Source organism: Bubalus bubalis, chromosome 4 (assembly GCF_019923935.1).
Source record: "Bubalus bubalis isolate 160015118507 breed Murrah chromosome 4, NDDB_SH_1, whole genome shotgun sequence".
In the NCBI taxonomy this organism is placed as follows: Eukaryota; Metazoa; Chordata; class Mammalia; order Artiodactyla; family Bovidae; genus Bubalus; species Bubalus bubalis.
Genome location: NC_059160.1, coordinates 148315640 through 148339160, shown reverse-complemented (window position 1 = coordinate 148339160; position 23521 = coordinate 148315640). Strand labels below are relative to the sequence as shown.

The following is a 23521-nucleotide window of genomic DNA, read 5'->3' as shown; positions in this document are numbered from 1 at the left end:
GTCTAAAGATTGCAGGTAAAATGTTTACTTTCACAAATATTACAAAAGCATAAGACTGTGTGAGCGTGTTGCTAAGTCCCTTCCAGGGTCTTGGACAGGGCTACTGCAAATGAAGTCCCCCTAAACCTGAGACTTTCTTAGCTTCACTAAATCTGCCTCAAGGTCTGGAGCCATTTTATTTACAGGGTAAATTGCAGTTTTCAGGATTTTCTGCTCTATATAGGGCCAGTGGATACCACTGATTATAGCTTTACTTGAGACCAAGATTTAAGGAAAAGATCTTTGCCTTGCCCTTTAGGTCAAAGGCTCCCTGCTTTTTGTTTAGACTAGTGGTTCTCAAACTCTTTGATCTCATAACCACTTTATGCTCCTAAAAAGTATTGAAAACTCCAAAATGCTTTTATGTGGATATCTATCAAAATTAACTGTATCAGCAGTTACAACAAACATGCAAAATATTTATTTAATTCATTTAAAAACAACAATAATAAAGTGGTTACATGTTAATGGGAGACCTGGGTTGGATCCTTGGGTTGGGAAGATCCCCTGGAGAAGGGAAAGGCTACCCACTCCAGTATTCTGGTCTGGAGAATTCCATGGACTGTATAGTCCATGGGGTCGCAAAGAGTTGGACACGACTGAGTGACTTTCACTTTGACTACATGTTAACAGGGTTTCCAGGTGGTGCTATTGGTAAAGAACCCGCCTGCCAATGCAGGAGACAGGGGTTCGATCCCTGGGTCAGTAAGATCCCCTGGAGGAGGGCATGGCATCCCACTCCAGTATTCTTGCCTGGAGAATTCTATGGACAGAGAAGCCTGGCAGGCTACAGTCCATATAGGTTCAGAGTCAGACATGACTCAAGCAACTTAGCACGTACATGTTTAAATACTTTTAAAGAAAAAATAACTGTTTTCCAGAGCAAAAAGAATTAGTGAGAAGAGTGGCATTATTTTACATTTCTGCAGATCTCTTTAAATATCTGACCTAATAGAAGATTCTCATTCTTCTGTGTGCACTCTGTTGCAATATCCCAGGACACTTAGTCTCTGGAAAACCCCATTGTACTTTCATTAGCATGGAAAAGGCAAATAAACTTTTACTATGAAGTGATTTTTTTTCCTGTGAATTCCCTGACCACACTCTGAGAACCGCTGTTTAGTGGTTCACTATATTTTTCACTGTATTTCCTTTGAGTTGCCTAATGTTGCCTAAGTACCCTCTCTACGATTATTTCTTTATCTGTATAATCAACCCCACCTCCTAGATAAGAGTTAAATCTTAATTATTGCTGTGCCATTTATCATTCATGGAAAACTTTAGAAACAATTTTTAATGACTAACAAGTCTTAGAGAAGTCTTTTTTCCTACATTGTCTGCTTCCAGATAGTTAAGACTTCTTTTAGGAATATAACGGCTAAGGGAAATGTTAAACGAAGACCAGACACAAGACTGGGTTCCTTATATGCTTAGTTCAGTCAGTCAGTTCAGTCGCTCAGTCGTATCCGACTCTTCGCGACCCCACGAACTGCACCACGCCAGGCCTCCCTGTCCATCACCATCTCCCGGAGTTCACTCAGATTCAGGTCCATCGAGTCAGTGATACCATCCAGCCATCTCATCCTCTGTCGTCCCCTTCTCCTCCTGCCCCCAATCCCTCCCAGCATCAGAGTCTTTTCCAATGAGTCAGCTCTTCGCATGAAGTGGCCAAAGTACTGGAGTTTCAGCTTTAGCGTCATTCCTTCCAAAGAAATCCCAGGGCTGATCTCCTTCAGAATGGACTGGTTGGATCTCCTTGCAGTCCAAGGGACTCTCAAGAGTCTTCTCCAACACCACAGTTCAAAAGCATCAATTCTTCGGCGCTTAGCTTTCTTCACAGTCCAACTCTCACATCCATACATGACCACTACAACACCATCTAATAATTACCAAGTCCTTTCTGTGTGCTAAGCATGTTCTAAGTGCTTTACATACATCATCTCATTTAATCCTCACAACAACGAGGTAGGTACTATGAGGTACCTATTTGTCATTCTCATTTTGCAGGAAACTGAGATACAGAGAGATCAATCCCCATAGTTTTACGGGACTGAGCCACAAATTGAACCCAGAAATCTGCGGAGCGCGCAGTCCGTTATCTACTGATTAAGTATAAAGGTGTGCGATGGAACAAGATACACATAAAATGAGTGTAGGTGACAGAGGGAGGGAGGTAAAGCAAAAAGCCTCAGGGCCGAGACAGCAAGACAGAATACACTGTGTTGTTTTCCTCCCGATACTTATTCTATTCTGCTCTATTTTCTACGCTTCTATTGTTCCTCTTCTCACATTTAAGACATTTCCTCGCTGGTGCTTTCGTCGCTCAGGCCTGATTGAGGGGCTGATCCTAAAATTCAGGCTCTAAACAACCTGTTGAAAGAAGCAGCGCAAATCCCAGGTAACCATGGAGACGGTGGCTTGGTGAGAGCCCCGCGCAGGCGCGTTACATCCCAGGCCCGCCCGTCGGTCCCTCCTCTCAGCCTCAGACTCCACGGGCTGGTGAGGAGTCCGGGGCGTGGGCCGTGGGCCACGGGTAGGGGCGGAGAGGGCCGGGACTGGGCGCCTGCGCAGACGCCTGGCCGCTGGTGTGATCGAGCTCACGTAGCGAGGGTTGCAGTCGCCTCCTCCTCAGCGCAGCCGTCGCAGTCTGGAGGTTATAAAAGGGCTAACTGGCTCCCTCTGCTGCCCAGTCGCGCCGCCAGCGGGCTGAGGGAAAGGAGTAGGTAGCCGGCCGGGTGCAGGCGACCGGGTACTGAAGAACGCGCAGCTCTCGCGTGCCACTTCCCAGGTGAGACGTTCGCCCGACCTTGGGGACTGAGGCTGCAGTCCTTGGGCAGCCGTGGCCTTTCTCGATGGCTCTGCTGGTCTGGTCCCTGCCCCCTCTCGTGGTATGGCTCGGGGGCGGGGGGGTGTGCTCCCCAGTTTACTACTGTTGCCTCAGTACTTTCTCCTTTGGAGACTCGCCCTGAGTCCCGTTTCCCCTGGGAGCCCCAGAGGCCCTTTAGCAGTCCTCTGTGCTCCCCTTTCCACCGCCTCGCAGGTTGGCGCCCCGGACCGCTAGGGCTGCGGCAGCCTCAGTCTCCGCCCCGGGGACCAGCACTTTCTTGAATATTCCTTCCTGGGGAGGAATCACCCTGTTGAGTTTTCCAAGCGCCTCGCCTACGTGGGTCCCTCCCTTCAAAGCTGAGGGGTATGCAAGGGTTTTCGACCTCCACAGCCGCAGATGGTTAGCATGTGGCAACAGAGAGCGGTTTTTAAAGCTTAGACCTGAGGCTGAAGCGCTCGGGCATTTTTATTCTGCCGGAGTCGTGGGGTCTGGGAAGCAGACCTACCCGGGAAAGTTCAGGTTTAACTCATCTGTTGCGCGCCGCGGGCTGATTGAGCAGCTGGAGGTAGCCCCGGGCAGCGGGTTTCCGGCAGCTAGGTTGAGGAAGTCGGCTGTCAGATCCTCCAGTGAACTGGGAAGCTAGTCTTCTTCCTTCCTTCTTCTGCTACAAAAATTTTTTAAAGGCACATGAGCTTCTCCCCTCCCCCTCTCTTTCTCTCAGCCGAATTTGCAGCTTTTAAAAGTCCACATCAGTAAATCATAAAATCATATTCTGTGGCTGTGTGAGAAGTCCGAGTTGAGTTACATGGATGGCCCGCAGCTGCATGTTTTTAAGGGGGCGAGGGGAATGGTTTCATAAGACCATTTCTCCTAAATAATCGAATGTATTAAATGCAGTCAGGTCGTAGACACTAACAACATAGGCGTTCCGGATAGAATGGACAGGACTTGGAATTTTGCACTGTTTGCTTTAAGAAAGGGATGAAGCAGAAGCTGGATCTCCTTTTAGGAAATTGATCTAAAAGGCCAAAGAGGCTTGCCAGTTTCAACTTAACTGTTTCTGGTTTCTCTTGAGAGCTGTGGCTCTTGGACTTTCCCTTGGAATGCACTCTGAAGGAATGGAATAGCCACTACTGAGTGGGGGAAGGGAAAAGACGTGGCAGCAGTGTTCTTTCATCAACTTTTGCCTCCTCTTCTTCTCCTTTTTTTTTAATAGGTTCTGGCAAGAAACGTATTTCCCCTTTTAGATTTATATGTAGCTTATGAATGAGGCTAGTCTTTTCCTAAAAATCTGATGAAATATTCAAGTCTTCATAGCAGGAATACTGGAATTTAATTTATGAAACACTTAAAAGGGATTTTTCTGATCAAATATCTGTGGAAAAAATGGATATAATAAGCAAGAAATATTTAAGAAGCTGAAAGTGAACAACCTTGAATAAGGGTTTTTCCCTTGATTTAAAATTTAAGTAGACATTCAGTGATTTTTTTTTTAAACTTTGACTTTTAGCCTGTGAATGTAATTCCTAATCTTAACGATGAACTTCATATTTACCTTCCTCCCCCCCAATCGTGGGAAGTGTAAGTTTTATTACTTACCTTAAAACTTTTTTATTTATTTATTTTTGGCTGTGCTGGCTCTCCCTTTCTGCCTATGGGCTTTCTTTAATTGTGGTGAGCAGGGACTACTCTCTAGTTGCCCTGCACAGGCTTTTTATAGCGGTGGCTTCTCTTGTAGAGCACAGGGCTCTGCAGGGGTTTGAGTAGTTGGGAACATGGGCTTAGTTACTCCTCCACATGTGAGATATTTCCAGACCAGGCAGGGATCAAACCCAGGTCCTCGGATTCTTAACTGTTGGACCACCGGGGAAGTCCTGTTCCTTAGCTTTGAAAGTCCTGTCAGTTTTGGTTTTAGTATATTATGCCTTAAGTCCTGTGATATTTTAGATGTCTGATGGCAAAGGATTCTTGTAGGTTTAACATAGTTACTACGAAAAGGATTACTTTGTGTCTTTAGGTGAAGAATGCTATTTCCTTTGATATCTTACAATGAGTTTTGTTTTGAAGTACTGAAAATCAAGGATTTTGGTAAGCGGATAATTGTATTTGCCATTTTGGTAATTAAAATAGTGAAAAAAATGAAAATGTACTTTTAATTATTGCAGAAAAAATTAGTGTAAAAGACTAATGAAAAAAAAAAAGGCTGTGTATTACCAGAGTAGTGCAGGTTGTTGCAGGTGAATCTTGGGTTTTTGGTAAGGAGATGTTAACCTTTTCTGTTACCTCAGAGTGGGTTGTATATTGACAAGCAGTATCTTTCATAGGGCAGATAGGTTTGAGCTCCTGCTTTTATTCCATGGATGCAGCCTAAAGCTTGTGAGCCTTCACTTCTGTGAACAGAATGCCTTATTTTACTTAGCAGTTATCCATTGGGAGAAATATAATTACATCACTTAGATTTGAAAAGTATCCCTGTGGGATTCATAGTAGTAGTTCTCAACCTATTTTGTGGTCGTGAAGTCCATTGGAAATCTGATAGAAGGTGTGGACTCTGGGTCTGAAAATGCAAGTACACATATCAGTGTGGAATTTTAATCACCATTTACAGAAATTCTCTCCCTCCATAAGTGCATCTGTAAATTCTAAAAACCCTAACCCTGTTAGGAACTAATAAGTAAAAAGAGATACAGAATAAAGGCATCTAGGTATCTTGAGGCAGGATTTCTTGAATATTTTGGAAAATAGATCTAGGCTTTATATCTGACTGGCCTTGACTGTATAGATTACCCTAGTAAACTTTGGCTAAAAGTTTTTAGGGCTTCCTGGATGGCTCAATGGTAAAGAATCCGACTGCAGTGCAAGAGACAGGGGTTCATTTCCTGGGCTGGGAATGATACCCTGGAGGAGGAAATGGCAACCCGCTCCAGTATTCTTGCCTGAGAAATTCCCTGGACAGAGGAGCCTGGTGGCCTACAGTCCAAAGGGTCACAAAAAGTCTGACATGACTGAACAACTGTGCAGAGAAGAGTTTTTAACAAAGTCAATAAGTTGGTTGGAGAATTGTTGAATTGCTTAATTGCCTAGGTAATTATACATCATGTTGGCCTCCCCTCACCCCCTTACATATTGTAACATCTTTGGTTCTGCTCTAAAAGTGGAAAATGCTTGAAGGTAAAGACAAATTGCATAGACCCTTGACATTACACTTTATTCTTCTTACAGTGAGATCTTGAATCTTTTTAAAAACATTTGTGTATTTGGCTGCACCAGGCCACTGAGCCATGCAAACTCTTAGTTGTGGGATGTGGGATCTAGCTCCCTGACCACGGATGGAACCCAGTGGGCCTTCTGCATTGGGAGCTCGGAGTCTTAGCCACTGGACCACCAGGGAAGTCCTAAGATCTTGAATCTTACAATTACATTATAAGGTGCGAGTGTGTGTGTGTGTGTATAGTAAATGAATATATGAGACAAGCCAAATAAAGTGGGTATGTGGATTTGTGAAAAATAAAGTGGGTATGTGGATTTGTGAAAGCTTCATTAGTTAAAGCTTCGTTTATGTTTCTACCCAATGAAATTTATTTGTATAAATTAAAGCTATTCTCTCATTAGTTTTTTTCTAGCCAAATAATTGTGCTTCAGTAAAAACTAATGAAACTCAAAGGATTTCATTACGTTTACTCCAACAGTTTTGAACTTGATATAATGAAAAACATTCCTTTTCCTGATGTTGTTTGGATGATCAGTGTGACTGTTAGTGCATTTGGCTGTGCATTGACAAAAACAATATAGTATAGAGATTTATGTTTCTTACATAGTTGTCATCAGTGAATGAGTACTCTCTTGGACTTCTTAAACTTCCTGCTTAGTGTTTTATATAAATGTCCATGTTTAGTGGCCATGTTTTGGTTTGCATATTTTTCATTTAAATAGTGATGTTATATGAAGTTAATATACTCAGTCTTTTTTTCTTGTTGGGCACTTGAGCTATTTCTTCATTGTAAATATTGTGAAGAGAAGCCTGAAATTTAGTGGTTTATTTTATCTACCTGTTTAGCAAAACCGTAACTAATTTTCTTTCTACCTGTACTTTTTTTTTTATTTTGGAAAAGAAACACATGACAGTAAAAATTCTTATACCAGTCATTGTTTCTTCCCACTAAGAGTTTTCTAGGGGATTGAATTGGGCTTTTTAAATCAGATTAAAGATTTTTAATCAATCTGATAACAAAGAAAGGACTTTCAGTTCAGTCACTCAGTCGTGTCCTACTGTTTGAGACCCCTCATGTAGTGTGTACTTCTTGTGGTGGGGGGAGGATGTCTGGCTTCTTAAACTCAGTATTAGTGCTTTGAAATTCATCCATATTGTTATGTGTTTGTGCCTTTTTATTGTTGGGTAATATTATATTGTATGGATATACTGCAAAACTTTCTTTTTGTCCATGTTCTAATTGACGGCCATTTGGGTGGTTTTCAGCTTTTAACTATTATAAATAAAGCTACTATGAGCATTCACATATAAGTCTTTGGAGGAATATATACTTTCTTTTCTCTGACATAAATGTCTAAGAGTGGAATAGCTGCATATGTGATAGGGAAATATTTTTTCCCAGACTGTGGCTTGTTTTAATTCTTTTAACAGTGTGTTTCAAAGGGCAGCAATCGGCTCTAATCATGGACAGAATGTCTGTGCAGAAAATCTTTTTCTGTGCAGAAAGATTAAAAAAAAAAAAACTCTATAATAAGTGAATTCTGCAAGGTTGAAGGATAGAAGGTCAATATATAACAATCAGTTGTATTTCTATATAATAGCAAAGGACAGTTGGAAATAAAAATTTTAAAGTACCATCTCAATAGCACCAAAACTTATAAAATATTTAGTATTAGCTTTACAAGACATGTGCAAGATTTGTATAATGAAAATTATAAGACACTAATGGAAGAAACCAAAGAAGGCCTACATAAGTGGAGAGAGATACCATATTCATGTATTGGAAGAGTTAATATTGTTAAGATAAGCATTTGTCCTGAGCTTATCTGTAGAGTCAATGCAATTCCAGCCAGATCTCAGGAGGAGAGGATTTCCTATAGAAAGTAACAAGCTGATTCTAAAATTGATATGGGAAAACAATGGAACTAGAAAAAGGTAAAACAATTTTGAAAAAGACAAAAAAGTCGAAAAACTTGTGATTTCAACTTATTATATTACTGCAATACTCAAGAGTAAAGATGGAGAAAAGACAAACTTACAGATCAATGGAACAAAATAGAGAATTCAGACATGCAAAATGGTCAGTTTGTTTTGATGAGGGTATTAAGGCATTTCAGTAGAGAAAGGATAATCTGGAATAGTTGGATGTTCATATATAAAAAAACTCCATCTTATTTGGGCATCTAATATCCTCTGTTGGACACTGGGCAGCCCCTTGCTCAGGAATTCATATAAATGTTGGAACAGATGACAGAAAGGCACCAATGGATATGAAATAGGAAATAAGGTTTACTCATCGAGTCAATGCAAAAGGATTCCTTAAGGAGAGGTCTTAGGTTTAGTCCAGAATGAAGCAAAAGTGAAGTAGGGTGGTTGAGTTTAATTTTCATTGTGACTTGGAGTGTGATAGTTCCCATGTGTGGGATTTTCATGGTTTTAGCTTCCCATTGATAGTGGAGAGAATGGCCAGGCTTTCATACTAACTTATCCAGATGTGGGGCAAAGGGAGAGGGAAGTGGGCTTTAAGGCAGTTAGCCTTCAAGCATCAAAATAGAAAATTTTTCTTTATTATGGCCTCAGCGCAACAATTCCCCACAGTCTATGCAAAAACTGGTTCAAAATGGTTCATAGATCTCAAAATAAGACCTAAAGCTAGAAAGTAACTTGAAGAAAATATAAGACAATCTTTTGGACCTTAGATTGAGCAGAGTTTTTGTTTTTTTAAAATCAGCAAAAAGACACCAAAAGCATGATCCATAAATGAATAAATCAGTACTACGTTCAACTTCATCAAAATTAAGAACTTACGCTGTTTGAAAGAGTGTTATGAAAGTGAAAAGACAAGTCACAGACTGGGAGTTAATATTCTCCTATCACATATCTAACAAAAAACTTGTATCCAGAATATCTACAGAACTCACAACATTCAATAGTAAGAGAACAGTCTAATTAAAAATTTGACAAAGGATTTAAGTAGAAACTTTACCAAAAAAGGAATATGGATAGCAAGTAAATATACCAAAAGATGTTAAACATCATTGATAATTGAAGAGTTGTAAGTTAAAACCACAATGAGAAACCAGTAGTGAGAAAATTAAGGCATTAAGAAAAATGAAGGAAGAAAGGAAAAATAAAAAAAACAATACCAAATGCTGACGAGACCATGGAGCAGTTGGAGCTTTCATTTGTTGACACGGGCAATGAAAACAGTGTAGCGACTTTAACATTTGGCAGTTTTTTATGAAGGTAAACATATATATGGGTGGGCTTTTCTGGTGGCTTAACCGGTAAAGAATCTGCCTGCAATGTGGGAGACTGGGTTCCATCTCTGGGTTAGGAAGATCCCCTGGAGAAGGGAATGGCAGCCCACTCCAGTATTCTTGCCTGCAAAATCCCATGGACAGAGGAGCCTGTCATGGGATCACAAAAGAGTTGGCCATGACTTAGCAACTAAATCCACTAAACCACCACCACTATGTATGCTTACTGTAGAACCTAGCATTCCTACTCCCAGATTTACCTAGTGAAATGAGAGTTTATATCAATTTTTTAAAATAATTTTATTCATTGATTTTATTTTTGCCTGTGCTGGGTCTTTGCTTTGGGCAGGCTTACTCTGTGCTGTGAGCAGGGGCTACCGTCTAGTTGCCATGTGTGGTTTTCTTATTGCCGTGGCTTCTCTTGTTGCTTAGTTGCTCTGCAGCAGGTTTGATCTCAGACTAGGAAATCAGACCTCCACCCCCTACATTGGCAGGCAGATTCTTATCCACTGTACCACCAAGGAAGTTCTTGATTTCTTTTTTTTTTTAACAGCTTTATTGAGATATAATTCACATACCATATAATTTACCTCTCAAAGTGTACAATTCAGTGGATTTTAATACATCTACAGAGTTGTGTAACCATTATGACAATCAACTTTAATCCTTTTTTAAATAAATCACTCCAAAAAGACACCCCAGATCTATTAGCAGTCAGTCTCCTCTCCCTCCCCCAGCTCTAGGCAATCACTAATATGCTTTTTATGTCTGTAGATTTTTTTTTATGTAACATAATGTTTTTGAGGTTTATTTGTATTGTAGCAGTATCAGTACTTCATTTCCTTTTATGGGCAAATAAGATTCCATTGTATGGTTATATCAGATTTTGTTTATTCAGTCATCATTTGGGTTGTTTCCACCTATTTGCAATTATTAACAGTGCTGCTGTGGACATTCCTGTACAAATATTTCTGTGGATATGTGCTTTCATTTGGTTTGGGTATAGACCTAGTAGTGGAATTGCTGGGTCATATGGTAACTGCATGTTTAACTTTTTTAGGAACTGAAAAGTTCCTAAAACTTTTTTAGGAAAACTGTTTTCCAAAGTAGCTACACCGTTTTACATGCCTATCAGCAATGTATGAATATTCCAGTTTCTTCACATCCTTGTCAATACTTACTCTTTTTATTACTATAGCTATCCTAGGGGCTGTGAAGTGGTATCTCATAGTGGTATTTCATTTACATTTCCATAATCACATAACTTACAAATAGCTGTGAAAAGAAGAGAAGCGAAAACCAAAGGAGAAAAGGAAAGATATAAGCATCTGAATGCAGAGTTCCAAAGAATAGCAAGAAGAGATAAGAAAGCCTTCCTCAGCGATCAATGCAAAGAAATAGAGGAAAACAACAGAATGGGAAAGACTAGAGATCTCTTCAAGAAAATTAGAGATACCAAGGGAATATTTCATGCAAAGATGGGCTCGATAGAGGACAGAAATGGGATGGACCTAACAGAAGCAGAAGATATTAAGAAGAGGTGGCAAGAATACACAGAAGAACTGTACAAAAAAGATCTTCATGACCAAGATAATCACGATGGTATGATCACTCACCTAGAGCCAGACATCCTGGAATGTGAAGTCAAGTGGGCCTTAGAAAGCATCACTACGAACAAAGCTAGTGGAGGTGATGGAATTCCAGTTGAGCTCTTTCAAATCCTGGAAGATGATGCTGTGAAAGTGCTGCACTCAATATGCCAGCAAATTTGGAAAACTCAGTAGTGGCCACAGGACTGGAAAAGGTCAGTTTTCATTCCAATCCCAAAGAAAGGCTACGCCAAAGAATGCTCAAACTACCGCACAATTGCACTCATCTCACACACTAGTAAAGTAATGCTTGAAATTCTCCAAGCCAGGCTTCAGCAATATGTGAACCGTGAACTTCCAGATGTTCAAGCTGGTTTTAGAAAAGGCAGAGGAACCAGAGATCAAATTGCCAACATCCACTGGATCATTGAAAAAGCAAGAGAGTTCCAGAAAAGCATCTATTTCTGCTTTATTGACTATGACAAAGGCTTGACTGTGTGGATCACAATAAACTGTGGAAAATTCTGAAAGAGATGGGAATACCAGACCACCTGACCTGCCTCTTGAGAAACCTATATGCAGGTCAGGAAGCAACAGTTAGAACTGGACATGGAACAACAGACTGGTTCCAAATAGGAAAAGGAGTACGTCAAGGCTGTATACTGTCACTCTGTTTATTTAACTTCTATGCAGAGTACATCATGAGAAACGCTGGGCTGGAAGAAGCACAAGCTGGAATCAAGATTGCTGGGAGAAATATCACTAACCTTAGATATGCAGATGACACCACCCTTATGGCAGAAAGTGAAGAGGAACTCAAAAGCCTCTTGATGAAAGTGAAAGAGGAGAGTGAAAAGGTTGGCTTAAAGCTCAACATTCAGAAAATGAAGATCATGGCATCTGGTCCCATCACTTCATGGGAAATAGATGGGGAAACAGTGGAAACAGTGTCAGACTTTATTTTTCTGGGCTCCAAAATCACTGCAGATGGTGATTGCAGCCATGAAATTAAAAGACGCTTACTCCTTGGAAGGAACTTTATGACCAACCTAGATAGCATATTCAAAAGCAGAGGCATTACTTTGCCAACAAAGGTCCGTCTAGTCAAGGCTATGGTTTTTCCTGTGGTCATGTATGGATGTGAGAGTTGGACTGTGAAGAAGGCTGAGCGCCGAAGAATTGATGCTTTTGAACTGTGGTATTGGAGAAGACTCTTGAGAGTCCCTTGGACTGCAAGGAGATCCAGCCAGTCCATTCTGAAGGAGATCAGCCCTGGGTGTTCTTTGGAAAGAATGATGCTGAAGCTGAAACTCCAGTACTTTGGCCACCTCATGCGAAGAGTTGACTCATTGGAAAAGACTCTGATGCTGGGAGGGATTGGGGGCAGGAGGAAAAGGGGACGACAGAGGATGAGATGGCAGGATGGCATCACTGACTCGATGGATGTTAGTTTGAGTGAACTCCGGGAGTTGTTGATGGACAGGGAGGCCTGGTGTGCTGCGATTCATGGGCTTGCAAAGAGTCGGACACGACTGAGTGACTGAACTGAACTGGTTGACGTAACAGAACCTTTTGCACCAGAACTCGGGAGAAAGGAGTAGTGACCCCACAAGAGACTGACCCAAACTTGCCCGGGAGTGTCCAGGAGTCTCCAGCCAAGGCGTGGGTCAGTGGTGGCCTACTGCAGGGTTAGGGGCACTGAGTGTAGCAGTACACGCATGGGATCTTTTCAAGGAGGTTGCTATTATCTTCATTACCTCCACGGTAGTTTGGCCCCTGGTAAATAGCAGGGAGGGAACACAGCTCCACCCATCAACAGAAAATTGTTGAAGATTTACTGAGTATAACCCTGCTCATCAGAACAAGACCCAGTTTCCCCCTCAGTCAGTCTCTCCCATCAGGAAACTTCCATAAGCCTCTTATCCTTCTCCATCAGTGGGCAGACAGATTGAAAACCACAGTCATGGAAAGCTAACCAATCTGATCACCTGGACCACAGCCTTGTCTAACTCAATGAAACTATGAGCCATGCTGTGTAGGGCCACCCAAGATGGACGGGTCATGGTGGAGAGTTCTAATAAAATGTGGTCCACCGGAGAAGGAATGGCAAACCACTTCAGTATTCTTGCCTTGAGAACCCCATGAACAGAATGAAAAGGCAAAAAGATAGGACACTGAAAGGTGAATTCCCCAGGTCGGTAGGTGTCCAATATACTACTGGAGATCAGTGGAGAAATAATTCCAGAAAGAATAAAGAGATGGAGCCAAAGCAAAAACAACACCCAGTTGTGGATGTGACTGGTGATAGAAGCAAAGTCCAATTCTATAAAGAGCAATATTGCATAGGAACCTGGAATGTTAGGTCCGTGAATCAAGGCAAATTGGAAGTGGTCAAACAGGAGATGGCAAGAGTGAATGTTGGCACTTTAGGAATTAGTGAACTGAAATGGACTGGAATGGGTGAATTTACCTCAGATGACCATTATATCGACTACTGTGGACAAGAATCCCTTAGAAGAAATGGAGTGGCCATGATAGTCAACAAGAGAGTTCAAATGCAGTACTTGGGTGCAATCTCAAAAATGACAGAATGATCTCTGTTCGTTTCCAAGGCAAACCATTCAGTATCACAATAATCAAAGTCTATTCCCCGACCAGTAATGCTGAAGAAGCTGAAGTAAGGGTTCTATGAAGACCTATAAGACCTTCTAGAACTAACACCCAAAAAAGATGTCCTTTTTAATATTGGGGACTGGAATGCAAAAGTAGGAAGTCAAGGGATACCTGGAGTAACAGGCAAATTCGGTTTTGGAGTACAGAATGAAGCAGGGCAAAGGCTAATATTTTTTCTAAAAGAATGCCCTGGTCGTAGTAAACACCCTCTTCCAGCAACACAAGAGAAGACTTTACACATGGACATCATCAGATGGCCAACACTGAAATCAGATCGATTATATTCTTTGCAGCCAAAGATGGAGACGCTCTATACAGTCAGCAAGAACAAGACCGGGTGCTGATTGTGCCTCAGATCATGAACTCCTTATTGCCAAATTCAGACTGAAATTGAAGAAAGTAGGAAAAACCACTAGATCATTCAGGTATGACCAAAATCAAAACCTTTACGATTATACAGTGGAAGTGAGAAATAGATTCAAGGGGTTATATCTGATAGACAGGAGTGCCTGAAGAACTATGGACGGGGGTTCATGACATTGTACAGGAGACAGGGATCAAGACCATCCCCAAGAAAAAGAAATGCAAAAAAGCAAAATGGCTATCTGAGGAGGCCTTACAAATAGCTGTGAAGAGAAGAGGAGTGAAAAGCAAAGGAGAAAAGGAAAGATATACCTATTTGAATGCAGAGTTCCAAAGAATAGCAAAGAGAGATAAGAAAGCCTTCCTCAGCGATCAATGCAAAGAAATAGAGGAAAACAACAGAATGGGAAAGACCAGAGATCTCTTCAAGAAAATTAGAGATACCAAGGGAACATTTCATGCAAAGATGGGCACAATAAAGGACAGAAACGGTATGGACCTAACAGAAGCAGAAGATATTAAGAAGAGGTGGCAAGAATACACAGAAGAACTATAGAAAAAAGATCTTCACGACCCAGATAATCACAATGGTATGATCACTCACCTAGAGACAGAAATCCTGGAATGTGAAGTCAAGTGGGCCTTAGGAAGCATAACTACAAACAAAGCTAGTGGAGGTGATGGAATTCCAGATGGGCTATTTCCAGTCCTAAAAGATGATGCTGAAAGTGCTGCCTTCAATATGCCAGCAAATTTGGAAAAGTCATCAGTGGCCACAGGATTGGAAAAGGTCGGTTTTCATTCCAATCCCAAAGAAAGGCAACACCAAAGAATGCTCAAACTACTGCACAATTGCACTCATCTCACATGTTAGTAAAGTAATGCTCAAAATTCTCCAAGCCAGGCTTCAACAGTACGTGAACTGTGAACTTCCAGATGTTCAAGTTGGTTTTAGAAAAGGCAGAGGAACCAGAGATCAAATTGCCAAAATCTGCTGGATCATCAAAAAGGCAAGAAAGATTCAGAAAAACATATTCTTCTGCTTTATTGACTATGCCTTTGACTGTGTGGATCACAACAAATTGTGGAAAATTCTGCAAGAGATGGGAATACCAGACCACCTGACCTTCCTCCTGAGAAATCTGTATGCAGATCAGGAAGCAACAATTAGAACTGGACATTTAACAACAGACTGGTTCCAAATCAGGAAAGGAGTATGTAATGGCTGTATATTGTCACCCTGCTTATTTAACTTATATGCAGAGTACATCATGAGAAACACTGTGCTGGATGAAGCACAAGCAGGAGTCAAGATTGCTGGGAGAAATATCAATAACCTCAGATATGCAGATGACACCACCCTTGTGGCAGAAAGTGAAGAAGAACTAAAGAGCCTCATGATGAAAGTGAAAGAGGAGAGTGAAAAAGTTTGCTTAAAGCTCAGCATTCAGAAAACTAAGATCATGGCATCTGGTTCAACAAATAGATGGGGAAACAGTGTCAGACTTTATTTTTTTGAGCTCAAAAATTACTGCAGATGGTGACTGCAGCCATGAAATTAAAAGATGCTTACTCCTTGGAAGGAACGTTATGACCAACCTAGACAGCACATTAAAAAGCAGAAACATTACTTTATCAACAAAGGTCCGTCTAGTCAAGGCTATGATTTTTCTAGTAGTTATGTATGGATGTGAGAGTTGGACTATAAAGAAAGCTGAGCACCAAAGAATTGATGCTTTTGAACTGTGGTGTTGGAGAAGACTCTTGAGAGTCCCTTGGACTGCAAGGAGATTCAGCCAGTCCATCCTAAAGGAAATCAGTCCTGACTAGTCATTGGAAGGACTGATGTTGAAGCTGAAACTCCAATACTTTGGCCACCTAGTGTAAAGAGCTGAGTCATCTGAAAAGACCCTGATGCTGGGAAAGATTGAAGGCAGGAAGAGAAGGGGACAACAGAGGATGAGATGTTTGGATGGCATCACCGACTCGATGGATGTGAGTTTGAGTAAACTCCGGGAGTTGTTGATGGACAGGGAAGCCTGGCATGCTGCAGTCCATAAGGTCGCGAAGAGTCGGATACGACTAAGCAACTGAATGACTAGTGATGTTGAGTGTTTTCATGTACTTATTGGCCATTTGTAGCTTCTTTGGAGAAATGTGTCTTCAAATCCTTTTCTCATTTAAAAAGTGGATTATTTTTCTATTGTTCAGTTCTAAGAATACTGTATACTAGGTGTTAAACTTTTGTTAGATATATGATTTTTAATTTTTTTTTTTTTAACCATTCTTTTGGTTGTCTTTTCACTTTCCTGAAAGACGAAAGTTTTAAATTTTGATGAAGTTGTTTAATTTTTTCCTTGGCTTCTTGTGCTTTTTATGTGTCATATTTAAGAAATTATTGTCTAGATATTAATGTTTAAGTGCTTAATCAAGGTTATGAAGATTTACACCTCTTTTTTCCCCAAGAGGTTTATAGTTTTTGATTTCAAGATAATCTTGGATACATTCTGAGTTAATTTTAGGGTCAATATAAAGTTTTCTTAAGTTTATTCCCAGGTAATTAACATATTGGTTGCTGTTGCTTCCGGTGTTTGGTTCTTGTTTGTATGGACAGGTCCTTTTCTAAAGGGAATGTTGCTTTTTTGTAAATGATAATTTTTCAAGTAGTATTAGCTTGCTTTAAAAAAAAAAATCATGACAACCCAGAGGGATAGGGTGGGAGGGATTTGGGAGGGGGTTCAGGATGGGGGGACACATGTGCACCCATGACTGATTCATGTCAATGTATGGCAGAAATCACAATATTGTAAAGTAATTATCTTCCAGTTAAAATAATTTTAAAAATCAATCTTTAAGTTTCATTGAAAGCACTTCTTTTGGAATATAGTTTGGTTTACCACATGTTCCTTGTTGTTGTTTTACTGGCTATGTCATGTCTGACTCTTGCAACCCTGTGGACTATAGCCCGCCAGTCTCCCCTGTCCATGGGATTTCCTAGGCAAGAATACTGGAGTGGATTGCCATTTCCTTCTCCAGCGGATCTTTCCGACCCTGGTATCAAACCCAAGTCTCCAGCATTGGCAGGTGGATTCTTTACCACTGAGCTACCTGGGAAGCCCATATATTCCTTAAGTTTAATAAATCTAAAATGTGTATTGTACAAGATTTTATTTTCCAATTGTATCCTAAGGGTGGCAAAGACACTGCAGTTGCCTTATCAGGATTTTTTCTGTAAATCAAATATACATACAAATTGTTTTTGAGCAGAAGGGATTGATGGTGGTATTATGCCCTAGTAGAAGTATGGAGTTGCTCATTTGAATTTTACTAACCCAATGATTTGACTTGATCTTTTCACTTCAGTGCTACTTTGACTTCATTTGTTAGCTTGCATATTTGTTTATTTATAGAAGTACAAATTTTCTGTTAAAAATGTTTATTAAAATGCAGAAATTGAGTAAAGAGAATTGACTGTGATTCCCTCTCAGACAATTGTTAACATTTTTTGATTTCTAAAGAATTGCTGTGTTTTATATTATTACTGTTTTTAATATCCTAATAATATTTATTGATATTCATGTTATGAAACACATAGTTTCATTAACAAAGAGAAGATACTGCAAATTCGTCAGATGAGAAATATATAGACTATGTTAATTTTGGGAAATACCAGCATTTTTACAAGCCACAAGGAGAGCATGTATAATTTAATGTTTACTTCTTTTACTTCTTCCCTTCCGCTGCCTCTGTCTACTTTTTTCTCCCACTCAAATTTCTAAATTATAAAGCCTGTGCATCTGTTTGCTAGTAGATTGGGCTTCTTGGTCCTTTTCACTGCCTTAGCCCAGGGTTGAGGTTGCCTGGGCTTCCCGCAGTTCTCCAAGTCACCTCTTTTTCCATGTCCTTTGAGACATTCTTGGCAACAAATCTATTTATTCTTGTGCTCTTGCCCCACATCCAAAAGTAACATTTCTTAAGTGTCTTCTAGGTGTCAGGCATTGTCCAAGGCACTTTCATCTGAAGTACTGCTGATTTTTTATTATTAGCTGGTGGTCAAGTTTGGCCTCATATTAGATACCTTATCTTTTTGCTTATTCTGCTTCCCTTTAAAGGGACCACCAAATAAAAGTCAACATTACTGATGAAATTTTACTAAATTGCAGGCCTCCTAGTCTCACGTACGGTAATTTTTGTTTCTTTCCTGTTCTGAGAAAAAGAATCCTGATACTTTATCCTATATTGGGAAATGTATGCATTGCTAACTAAAGTGTTTGAAATAACTGAGAGGTATATTTTACAATTTAAAATACACAGTTTAAAAATCATTGAAGAATGGCACCATTTTAATTATAAATAAGATTTGTTTCATTCTCAAACTTTCCCCTCAGCCTACATTTATTATTAAAATGTTTCTAGTTTAGGGGAACTTGACTTTCTTAGAAATAGAAACTTTAAATATTGAGCTTAACTTCAGTTGTGAATCCAGTTTAAATTTTTTTTTAAATGGATTAAAATCATATTTATTCTTAAACTTTGTATCTCACATATATTCATTGAATTTCTATAAGAAAAACATTTAAAAGATCATTGAAAAATATTCCTTTTTGGTGCTAGGGAATAGAGAGTAGTAAATACATGAGAATTATTTACCTTTTTTAGTTTGCCTTAAAGAAACAGCATTGATGAGTGAGTGTGTGTGTGTGTGTGTGTGTATTTTTTTTTTTTTAATTTATTTTTTAGATCTGATGTTAGATCTTATTTGTCACTCTTGGAACATCTCATTTTTGACTGGACTCAGAAGTTCTCAGTACAGCCTCCATCTCTTGGTAATCTGTTATTGCCATTTTTCTTTGGCTTCCTTCATTCTCTTGGCCAAAAGTTTAGCATATTCTGCAGCCTCTTCCTTATTTTTCTTAGTACACTGTTTCTTCAGAGCAATAGGCCAGCATTTGTGTTGCTGAATATGTGGAGTAACAAGACGCTGAATCTTGGGTGCTTTGGTAGTGGGTTTCTTACCTTCTTTGTTTAAGGGCTTTCTCACAATATATTGGTGGACATCTTCTTTAGAGAGGAGGGAAAGTATATTAATTTGGACTCTGGGTTAAACAGAAATCTTAACTCATGCTAGTCCATAATGGAATTTAAGAATTGTGGCGATAGGAAGTTGTCTTAGCAACAGAGGTCAGGAGTATGATTAAATTTTCAGAATTATTGGAACATCCGCATGTTTTCTTCTGTCTCTTGTCTGTCTTCCTCTCTGTGTATGTGCATCATTTTAAAATCTTTCTAGATAAGCTGCATTCACTTGGTCCCTAACTTTTCCCAAGCTTTATTTGTAAAATAGTTCAGACATTCAAAGAGTACCTGCCACCTCTTTTCTCAGTTTCATTTTCAAATTTTCTGACAAAGAACTTTGAATGGCCACTTGGTCAGGGAGAAGTATCATGCTATATAATATGACTGGTAAAACTGTGGGAATGAATTACAGGTGAACTGGGGCAGTTAAAAAGGTAGAAGGTGGCAATTTCCAGAAGAAAGAGTAGGGATGATTGAGGTGCCATGTAGGGAAAACAAGCGTGTGTTTTTGAAATGATCTTATCTTCAGATTACTTCTGACAGGGAAGACTTAGCTTTGGAAGAACCTCTGAAAGACAGCCTACATAGCACTTTCAGTTAAGGGCAGTATCTTGGTTTAGAGGTTCTCTCCAGTCATCTCCTAAACTGCTGTTCCACTGGAATGATGCCAAAGACTGGGTTCACTGCTCAAGTGTAGAAAATTGTGGCAAAGAGGCTAGCATGACTTCTGGGTTTTTAATCGAAAAGTTGGTCATACCATTGAAGCACTCATCCCAGACTTTATGTATGTACCAGAGATGCAGCTCACTCTCTTTGGGAGTAGAAGTATGACTGGGATTCTTAGAGTTAAGTTAAAACAAATGGCAATTGGCAGAGCAATTACAGGGCAGAACAGAAATATAACTGGTTCTATTAGCAATCACTCTTAGTTGTCTTGGAAAATCCATCCTGCTTATATGAAAGAGACATTCTGTCTAGATGTATATACCACGTTGCAGTGGCCTGAATTAGCAGCTTGAATGTGTGTTGATATTTTGTGCTGACCATAAAACCTGTCAGAAAGATTAAAGTCTAACACAGATGTCAGGAAAACCAACAGTTGAGTATGGAATTTGTATGAGGAAAAATAATCTTAAAGTTGGAACTGTCTAAAAGAGGGTTTGGAACAAGTTGTGGAAGATGTGGAGAGACTGTTAGAGGGAGCCCTGTAAAAAGTTTTTCGTGTCAGAGAAAGATTAGAATATCAAGCATTCTTTAGTCTGCCTAATTTTTGAGTGATTTGTTTGGGAAAGACAGACTTGTTAATGTTGCACTTTTTTTCTTGGAAGAAAAATGTTAGACCAAAAGGCTAATAGAATTATTTGCCAGATGCCCTGTTCTAGTAATCCATTGAATAACCTAAATATACAGTTCAGTGAATCCTGATAACTCAGAGTCATATTTACAATGTAGTAGAACTGTTTAACTATAGTTCCCAGGTTTGGTTGATCTGTGAATATGTGGGACTGGACTTTTCTAGAAGGACAGTAGGAAAGTTTTAGATAAACAGTACACTTTGCATTTTATTTTTGTCCAGGTCTACCAGAGAATATGATTCCCAGGTTGTTGTTTTCTTTATAGTTTTAGAAATATTTAAAATTAAAAATTTTTTTTTAATTTAAAAATATTCATGCATTTCAAACATTATATGTAATATATATATAGAGAGAGATTATTTATAGATTAATAAACACTCATGAAACTGCCATCCAACCAAGAACCAAAATATTATGAGTAACTTATCCATACTGTTTCAGTAATAAATTTTATTCCTGTATAAATTTGTCTTTGTATCTGCCTCTTCTTTGTCTTTCTTTCCTTTCCTCCTTTATCCCTTCTCTTCTTCTCTTTCTTTCATTGTGTCTTCTCTGGAATCTGAGATTTACCTTCTTTTGAAGAAGATTGCATCCTTTTTAACCCATTTAAATTCTATTTCAAGCTTGTTTGAGGATTTAGAACAGAAGGCATTTATATCTTCCTGTTTTTGATAAAAGCATTTGGGGATGCTTTACTCTTAGTTGTACATAATGATTGCTTTGCATGCTGCTAACTGAACAAAGGTGGTAATAAATGGAAGTGAGACATCGTAAGTGAAGAAACCATTATGTTTTAAAAACCTGTGATTGATAAGGATATGCTTGCCTATAAACATGCCACTTAAGGTTTCTAAAGAATGTGCATGAGGCATAGTATTCAGACAGATTAGAGAAACCATTCCCTAGAGTAATTAGAAATTCCGTGACATGTTCTAAAAAATAAATTGAAGTAAAATATATTTTAAAGGCAGAGAGCACCTTTTGTATGATTTCAAGAGGGAGTCATATCCTGTGGTTCTCAAAGTGTGATCACCAGAGCGGCAGCAGCAGCAGCAGCACCTGAGAACTTGCATATGTGATCTAGGTACTTCGACCATTGGGTGATCTGATACAGCTAAAGTTTAGAACCACTGCTATATACTCTATCTTCATTTATATTAACTAGTTTAGGTTGGCATGGTAATTTGGAGTAATGCTGTGAGAGGGTCTGAATTTTCTATTGCAAGTGACAGAAATCCAACTTAAACTAGTTTAAGAAAAAGGGAATTTACAGGCTCCCTCAGCTGAGTTGGAAGATTATTGGGGAAGTTCACAGGTTCAGAGCAGAAACTATAAGAATCAGGGCCATGGAGCTTGTAAAACTGCTTGTTTCTGCATAACTTTGTCATTTTTATAGATTAAGTTCCTGTGTATGCTTGTCAGGTGGCACAGATGGTCACAGGCAGCTCCAAATTCACATCCTCTGAGTGTAGCAATTCCAGAAAGAGCTGCTTTTTACCATTTCACAAGCCCACTCTTCAACAGTTAAATTCATAGGGATGAGGGTCAATGACTGGCTTAGCCTGGGTCATATGTCTATTTCTGGGAGAAAGGAGAATAGAAAAGTGTGCCACTTCATTGTCAGGAGTGGCACACTTTCGGTTGCTTTCAAATAAGCTTAACAGTCTTTGAAGCACAGCAAGAAATCTAGAGGATTATAGAGTTAGAAAATGGGACATACGCAAACATGTTAGCTACTTTATTGTGTTAGAGTGTGGTTAACCATTTCATTAAAGGCTTACGGTGCCAAAATATGGAAGTTGATGTTTTAGGTTTTTTATTTTGTATAGAGTTAATTTTTGTCATTATAAAAGCAAATATAATTAGAGAAATGCAAATCAAAACTACAGTGAGGTACCATCTCACACGGATCAGAATGGCCATCATTAAAAAGTCTACAAATGGAAAATGCTCCAGAGAGTGTATAGAAAAGCGAACCCTTCTACACTCGCGGCGGGAATGTTGGTTGGTACAGCCCCTGTGAAATACAGTGTGGCAGTTCCTCAGAAAACTAAAAATAGAACTGCCATATGATCCAGCAATCCCACTCCTGGGCATATACCCAGACAAAACTATAGTTCCAAAAGATACATGCATCGTTCACAATAGCCAAAACATAGAAACATCTAAATGTTCATTGACAAATGAATGGATAAAGATGATGTACCTATATAAAATAGCATACCACTTGGTCATGAAAAACAATGGAAGGCCATTTGCAGCAACATGGATGCAACTAGAGATTATCATACTGTGAAGTAACTCAGAAAGAGAAAGACAAATATCCTATGATATCACTTATATGTGGAATCTAAAATATGACACTAATAAACCTGTCTACAAAACAGAAAAAGACTCACAGACAGAACAAACTTGTGGCTGCAGAGGGGAAAGGGTGTTGGAGGAGAGAAAGACGGGGAGTTTGGGATCAGCAGATGTAAACTGTTACATATGGGATGCATAAACAACATGGCCCCACTCTGGAGCAGGCTACTATATATACAGGGAACTATATTCAATTCCTGTGATAAACCATAATGGAAAAGAATATTTTAAAGAATGTATGTATATACCTGAGTCACTTTGCTGTACAGCAGAGACTTGCACATTGCAAAACAACTATACTTCAAAAAAAAAATTAAATAATAAAAACTTATTACATGATAAAAAATAAGCATCGAGTATAAAAGTAAATATACCCTGTGTTGTTGTTTAGTTGCTAAGTCGTGTCCAACTCTTATCCGAGTTCATGGACAGTGGACCACCAGGCTCCTCTGTCTGTGGGATTTCCCAGGCAAGAATACTGGAGTGGGTTGCCATTTCCTTCTCCAGGAATCTTCCTGACCCAGGGATCAAACTTGTGTCTTCTGTATTGGCAGGTGGGTTCTTTACCAATGAACCACCAGGGATGCCCAAACCCTTGACATCTGGAAAATACTGAAAAATACGAAAGAAAAAAATCACGTAATGTTCTGCTCTCCAGGGACAACTACATTTTGGTGAATTTCCTCTGCATATTTTTTTGTAAAATTATTATCATATTATAATGTTAAGTTTTTTCTTTGTTTTGATTAGTATTTATTACTAAC

The 23521-nt window shown here is 39.4% G+C and overlaps 1 protein-coding gene across 2 annotated transcripts in view; it reads left to right on the top strand.

The window, feature by feature from the left end:
* The first annotated feature begins 2639 nt into the window (after window positions 1–2639).
* The window catches only part of P4HA1 (prolyl 4-hydroxylase subunit alpha 1), a 97712-nt gene continuing 76830 nt past the window's right edge, over window positions 2640–23521 (top strand). Inside the window, exon 1 of one of the 2 annotated variants that reach the window (XM_006060593.4) lies at window positions 2640–2827. The gene's annotated coding sequence lies outside the window, so the exon portion shown is untranslated. The remainder of the gene's footprint in view (window positions 2828–23521) is intronic. The other variant, XM_006060591.4, reaches the window with a different exon arrangement.